This window comes from Empidonax traillii, unplaced genomic scaffold, assembly GCF_003031625.1.
Source record: "Empidonax traillii isolate 1590-97213 ecotype Southwest subspecies unplaced genomic scaffold, ASM303162v1 scaffold21:size2437335, whole genome shotgun sequence".
Classification (NCBI taxonomy): domain Eukaryota; kingdom Metazoa; phylum Chordata; class Aves; order Passeriformes; family Tyrannidae; genus Empidonax; species Empidonax traillii.
The window spans coordinates 617030-624931 of NW_020955214.1; positions in this window are offsets into that span (position 1 = coordinate 617030).

The following is a 7902-nucleotide window of genomic DNA, read 5'->3' on the forward strand; positions in this document are numbered from 1 at the left end:
TTCTAAAAGATAACTTTCAAGGCAATAGAAAGAATAATAACACACCTGGATCACTTTCTATTAACATATTGATGAAACTATAAACCATCAGAAATGTTTCTTCAACAAACTTTTATTTAATGTAAATATAGTCATATTTTTATCAAACTATTCCTTCATTATACAAATTCATTGCTAATGAGACAGTAAGGAAACACTATGTATTTTTGATTTGTCATTGTTTTTTACTAATACAGAAAAAGTTTATGTCTTCACAGGGAGTTCTGAATTTTCTTATGAGCACCAGACCTTCTGCCTATATATGTGGGTAAAAGTTGTTGCTCATGAAATTGTCTCAAGGTTTGAAATGTTCTTATTGAAGAGGACAAAGGAAAAGTTTTTTTAGGGAACAGACTTGAACAAAGTCAAAATCCCTGTGTTCATATTCTCCTCCCCTCCCCCTGCCCTTCCCTCTCCTCTAATTTCCTCTCTATGGTATAATCTAGCATATGGAAAACTTTATCCAGAGTATGACTATAGCCAGTTATAGAACTATAGCTTATTTATATTCTTTTTTCATTTCACTTCTGGAAAATCATCAGATAAACCCACATACTTTGTTTCTGAGGATCACCATGTTAGGGAACTCTTTCTAGTTTCACATCAGAAATTGAACTCAGCAGGTAACACTCTTTTAAAATGATACAGTAAAGTATCAACCACTTGGCCAAAATCATAGTTTTTTAAAATGGATTTACAGTCTTGCAATTGCAAAATATCATCTAGCCCTGACTTCGGTTTTAAATACAGAAGACAGAGGTATTTGAGTATGGGCTACCTTTTCTGTTCCCAAACTGTGAACACACTTTTACATGGACAAAAATTGCTTATGAATTTTTTCTAATTTGTATATGTAACTTCTTGATTAAACCTAAAATGTAAATACTGATTCTTCCTCAACACCACGTTTCACTGACATAACCCATAAATCTACACAGATTGTCCCAACAATTATTTGTTCTTATATTACTGCAGGTGTAAAAAGGCAATATAAATAAGCCTATCATAGGTAGTGACTTTCTATTGCATATACAAATGTCTGTGACTTCACAAGTCTGTATCTTGCCATTTCTAGTGACCATGTGTTCAAAACCTCTATTTTGTGGTTTGATTTTTTGGAGTTGGTGTTTTTGTTTGTTTCTTTCTTTTTGTTTTGTTGGGTTTTGTTTTGGGTTTTTTTTTTTAGTAGATGATTTCTAGTGTAATTCAAACTTATAAATTACATAAGTAACCTTTACCTGGGCAAACATTTTTATATCAAACACTTTGTAAATTACTTTAGGAATCAGGTCCACCAATCCAACAATAACAGAATCAAACAAAAGATGTCTCAGCTCTTGTAAATGTCTCTTTATCAGAATAATTTATAGTCGTGTCATCTTTACTTGTCAATATAGATGAGGAATTAAAACATTTCAAAATTTAGTCATAGTGATTGTAGAGGAATCATAATTTTGACTCCTGTGGCTTGCAGACTAATTGTATACACTGTGAGATGTGACAATATTGCCTCTGTAATTTCAGAAAAAAATACTGTAAAATAGTCATAAATTATGAGTCCGTTCTCTTCTACTTCTTTTCCTTAGCAATTCTTGTTACAGTCATTTCACTTTCAGTCAGTTACCTTAATATCAAAACTCAAAGTAAGCATAAAAATCAGAAAACATTACATGATCTTGTCTTGATAAATGTGTGAAAAGATTTAAATGAGAGAGGGTCTAATTATCATGCAAGCCTTATCTCCAATAAAAATAGTGAAGAGATACCAACTGCAGTTTCACTTTAATTCCACTTGGATCTCTGCAGTTTTACACTAGAGTGAGTTCACCATTGTCTTAAACTGACTACATAATTATCTAATGTAAGAAACAAACATAGTCCAGGGAACTCTCTTTTATTTTCCTCATGAATGTCTACATGACCTGAAGTTCATTGAGGCCAGGTCCTAGTTTCTGACAGGAGTCAATAAGGGATGCATTACAGGACGATAAAGAAATCCTGTGGCAGTGGTATACATGACAATGTGGATAAATAGATTATCATGGATGCACATGATTGAATTTAAATGGCTTTCTGTGTCCATTGGCTTTTGTTTGCAGAGAAGAAATAAGAGCGCACAGTACAAAAAAGTTGTTGAGATTAAGACTTAATGCAGCTGGCAATTAATTAGGAGACATTATGTCTGCTTATTTATTTTTTAAGCTTTATAAATTCTATAATATTAAATTTTAATTTATTACACTTTAATAATTATTATGTGTATCCCATTAATCATCAGGAATATGCATAATAAAATCCAAAGCACAGTATAAGACTCATCCTGCTCTATATGGGTATAGATAGGACATCCTTGGAGGGCCATAGAGAAACTAACATGTTCAGAGGGAGATCTGGTTTTGCATAAAGAAATGCAAATCATGTTTTTGCAGCTAAAATGAAAGTTATTCTGTTTTGCTGGAAGAGAATACACCAACTTTGCATTCATTTAAAATACAAAAAATACAGCTCATGAGATCATTACAAACAAATCATGACTGTTGGTAGCATTCCAGAATGATGGTGGTATTTTAATTGTTATTGACATTTTAATTCTTTATAAAAGTCACTGCAAGCATCAAAGCAATAAAACAAAACTGGGAACTTAAAAAGATTTCTCTAGGAATTTGAACAGAAAGGTTTTTCTTTCTCAAAGCTAAATACCAGGTTCATTTTCAAGCAAAGATAATTGCTTCACTATCTGTAAAAATATTTTATACATAAAAATGAATATATACAACATCCCTATGGGAAATGGGGAAATACTACAGTCTTTACAGAGTGATGGTCTCACTGAAATATAAAATGATAATGATTTACATGGAATTGTAGAGGTAAATCAGTTTAAGAGAACAGGAACATCTGACTTTAATTCTTATGCTTCGATGAAATGCACTGCCTTTTCCCTCTCACTATTTCATTTCTGAAATGGCAAATACAGGGGAGTACACATTTCCCATATGGAGCAAATAATAATGCAATTGGACCTGGAAAACGTTATGATTATCAGCTTCTTCATTCTTGAATTGATGTATTAATTCTTGAACACTGAGGTTTACTACCCTTTCCAGCTCCTTGTTGATTCTTGTAAGCAAATGGAGCTCTGAAGTTCTTACCAGTTTCCACAATTGCTTCAGCTTGTGCCATCTTTTGATTTTCTCTATTATTTTAGTCTAAATGTCACTGAGTATAATTTCATCTCATAATAAAACTGTACATCATAATCAGAAACCAACTCAGACATTATTGAAAATATACCAGATTACCAGTACAAATCCGCTCAAATTAGGTGATCAGCTCTTGTTTATCTCTACAGCCTCAGCTATCGATTGTGCTCATCCGTGGCAAGACAAGTGCCCACTTGACTTCCATTCTAGTTGTTTGTAACATAGAAAACTATGGCATTTCACTATCAAATGAAGAGGAACAATGCTGCAAATTTGAAGAGTTGTGAAAAATATCCACGTTGGAAGCATTGCCTAACAAAGCACTAGTTTTCCTGATAAAAGCATCAAATCCTACAACCTCATTTTCTCTGACTGATAATTTCTGCATAAATACTTTATGGTATTAAAAGTGTCATAATACTGTGTCTGACTTGGTGTTAATATGTATTAAAAAAGATAGGCTATTAAGAAATGTTCTATGTGTCTAGATCTATTTTTGCAAAAACATATTATTCAAAAAAAAAAAAAAAGGCAGACATGTTAACAACAAGAGGAAGCCTGTATGCTGTTAGCAGTGAGAGCTTCAAAGCACTAAACAAAACTAATCACCACTTTGTACTCACCTTTTTCTTCCTGCGTCTACATGACAGACACCCACGTTTCTAAGGAGCTTCTCTATCTGTGGCAAAGACAGAGATGGATGATTTTTAAATTCTTTTCAAGTTCATATGATGATTCTTTCCTCTAAATCCTAAAATTGCATCAAACAAATACATGAAATTAAACAGGACTGTAAGATATTCAAGCGTCCATGCAGCTATTCAATCAAAATCAGTGAAAGAAAACACTAACAATATTGAGGCATTCCATATCAGAAGCAACAGAAATCTCCTCTCATTTTGATCACTATAAGAAACTGGAATCAGTAAATTTATTTTGATGTAAAGATTACAAAAAGTAAAAGCAAGAAAAAGCCCCACTCAAGAGTCCTACTCCTGCTTTCTGCAACAGCATGGCCGGTCTTAATTTTGCATCAATGTGTATTGTGATTTAGACCTTTTTCACTCAAACACAGAAGCGTATATTTCATTGAGCATCGTTACCTGAGGGTCTAGCAACCTGGAGGCCTAAACTCAGACAATACCAAAATTTTTTAACTATGGAAGACTTATGTGCAAAAGTCATAAATGACCATACATTCTCTGCATCATACATATGTCCAAATTACCCAACTAAGGCATATGCATGAGAAGAGTGTCTTTAAAATGTCATAATTTTTGAATTACTATACCACCTTGATTCTCCCATTCTAACCTTGTTTTATTACTCTGCACTGGAAAACAATTAGGACTGCTCAACCATGGGGTCATTCAGCATCACTCGACCGTGAATGTCCTGCAACAGGAAGAAACTACTACCAGCAGATATCCATCAGAACACTGCTCAGGCACTGAATGAAAATGGTCCATTCAAATGTTTTACAGTTGCTCCTAAAATATAAGGCCAGTTTATCCTAACTGAATCTATTCAGATGAGCGCTGTGGCTTCAGGTAATTTTTCCAAATCAAACATTGTTGATAATCACACTGTAAAATTGTTGGTAAATCCCTTTACAGTACTTTTAAATGTTTGGGGGTTTTTTTCCCCTTAGAAACATATTGTCACCCTGTCAAAAGAAAAATCACAGTAAAAATAAAATTTTAAAAATCAAGGTCAACGTTTAGATTCACATATGTCCTTCATGGAAATCTCTGGTGCATTATTGCTTTCAGACAGACTGTGAGAAGCAAAAAATTAAATCCCAAAAAGATCATGGAGTGAGAAAAATACTAGGCATTACCCAATGCCCTTAGAAGCTATTCATCTTCCATGTCTTTTCCTATATTGAAAACTGAGACATTCAATCCTTAAACCTTGGTGCATGGTGACTTTGGGCATGAGACATCTACGTGGTGTTATCAAGTATGTTCCAAGACTTACAAGAGTCCCATTAGATTTTCATGATGTGGTTGGTGAGTGGTTAAGCTACATAAGCATTGGTGTCTTGTGCCACTGTAGCTGCCCTAGGGTATTGTTCGGCCTCAAGATGGGTGTATTGGTCAGCAGTGGAGGAAAATGAACTGGCAGTGTGCCCAGGTAGCCATCTGGCCTTGTGTCAGTAATACTCTGGCAAGTAGGACCAGAGCAGTGATCATCGCTCCATCCTTTGCACTGGTGAGGCTGCATCTCAAACCCTGTGTTCAGTTTTGGGCCCCTCACTCCAAGAAGGACATTGAGGTGCTGGAGCATGCCCAAAGAAGAGCAACAAAGCTGGGGAAGGGTCTGGATCACAAGTCTAGTGCTGAGGTTGTTTAACCTGTAGAAGAGGAGGCTCAGGGGGGACCTTATCGTTCTCTAGAACTACCTGAAGAGAGGTTGTAGATAGGTGGGATCATCCTCTCCTCCCAGGTAATAAGCAAGAGGACCAGAGGAAATGGCCTCAGGTTGCACCAGAAGAAATGTAGATCAGATATTAGGAACAATTTCTTCACTGAAAGGCTTGCCAAGCATTGGAACAGTCCGCCCATGAAGGTGTTTGAGTTACCATCCCTGGAGCTATTTAAAAGATGTGTAGATGTGGTGCTTAGGTACATGGTTTAGTGTGGACTTGGCAGTGCTGGGTTAACAGTTGGACTCAATGGTATTAAATGTTTTTTCTAAGCTAAAAAATTCTATAACAATATAAAGTTGAACAGTTTTCTGCTATGTGAAGAACTGACTATAAATCCAATTCTTCAATCAGTAAAAGTGAAGTTTTCTACTTTTACATATTATGGCATTTAATATTCCCTTGCTGTTATTGACTGCATTTGTCTGAAATCCCTATATATATATATATATACAGTCTGATCCTGTACTATTCTGAATGATTTCTGTCCCTCTGAAGTATTTAGAAACATACAGATTTCCAGAAAACACAAATATTTTGTGGTAACAAGAAGATCTGTCATCTGCCCCAGAGACTTTGCAACCTCTTTTCACAGATGTTGGTATTAAAGGGAATCACTGTAACAGCATAAATGGAATGCAGCTCTACAGAAATAAATGAGGTAAATAATTTAGCAGCATCTAGAGGACAGTATCCTATTGAAAAAGAAGAGAGCATGAAGACTATTCACCTGCTTACCAGCTACAGGATCTACAAACCAGTAGAAAAAGATTTATTTAGGGTCTATCAGTTAACTGTAGAGCAAGTGGCACAAATTTAAAATATTCTTTAAGATAAAATATGTTCTGCCCTTTGGAAAGATAAACCACATCCGAGAAGTGCTGAGCATGAACAGAACTAAAGACTCTTAAATGCACTCAGTTATTTAATGACATTTTATCTGCAGCATAAAAATATTAGATTGGATTCTCTGCTCACTTTTGATGAATAAACACAGTTTACTTACTTGTTCTTGGTAGAGTTTTGCCAATTAATATGAACTATAAGGCTAGTGTAAGAAGTCAAATTATTATTTTCGTAGAAAATTGAGAAATCCATAGAACATGTGTATGCCCTCATCTAAGATGAATTTTAATGTTTTGTAGGGTGATATCCTTTTTGCAGAGAATGATAACATAATAATATGTTAAAAGTTTGTATTCCAGTTTTTTAATTTTTCCTTTTGTATTTTTTGGGTATCTATCTCCCTCCTCCTAAATGGGAGATGTGAATTTGGATTATCAATTCTTTTCAGAATATTGAAAATTTTAAGTTGAATTTCATTATAGAAGGAATTGAATTCAGTGCCATAAAGGACAATGAAGCAAATTCAATACAACAGATTTCTGCTGTTTTATTTTTAACTCGGGGGTTTTAGGCCCCTCTACTACACTATTCTTAGATCATCATCTAGCTTCCTAAAAACTCATCTAAAATATTAAGTGTCAAAAAGAAAATAACCTATTTATAATTTATGCAAGTGGGTTTAATCACTAATATTTAGTATGTTAGTCTGTATAGTCAGTCTTATGTTCTAAAAAGATGTAAAGAACTGTTTGAAATAAAGCAACCATCTCCTCTGTCAAGAAGCCTGATTTACTAGGAGCAATAATTCTATGAATTATTTAGTGCTTTCCATCATCTGTACCACATTTAGACACTGTTGTAAAAACTATTTTGAGGTAAATAAACATTTCAGTAAGTGTTGCCACAAGATTAACAAACAAACCACACATTAAAATCCTTTAGAAATTGTGGGTTTCGAATCTACCCTCTGTCTTTCTTTGAAGACTTCTTTGATCTTTTTTTCCTTACTAGCGTAGGAAGGCTGACTATTGGCATCAGTTATAATACATAATGACAAGGACATACATAAAGAAAAGTGAGTTGTCATTAAAAAGCATTTAATATAATGAGCACAAAAAAGCCATATGGATTTCATCATTATCAGCATCATAGCCAACAATTATCTGCAAATTATAAGAATAATTGAAGTATTGGTTACTTTGCATTGTTTATTCAGTTTTAGTATTGGTACAACTGTCAGCAAATTAAATTATGAATCAGGTTTATTCACATTATAACTGTATGTAGAAGTTCAAATCAGAACCAGGAGGCCTCACAGAAGAACAAAAACACTGGGTACTGTGGCCTCTTCCACAGAAAATATCTCAACCTCATGAAAGAGTTCAT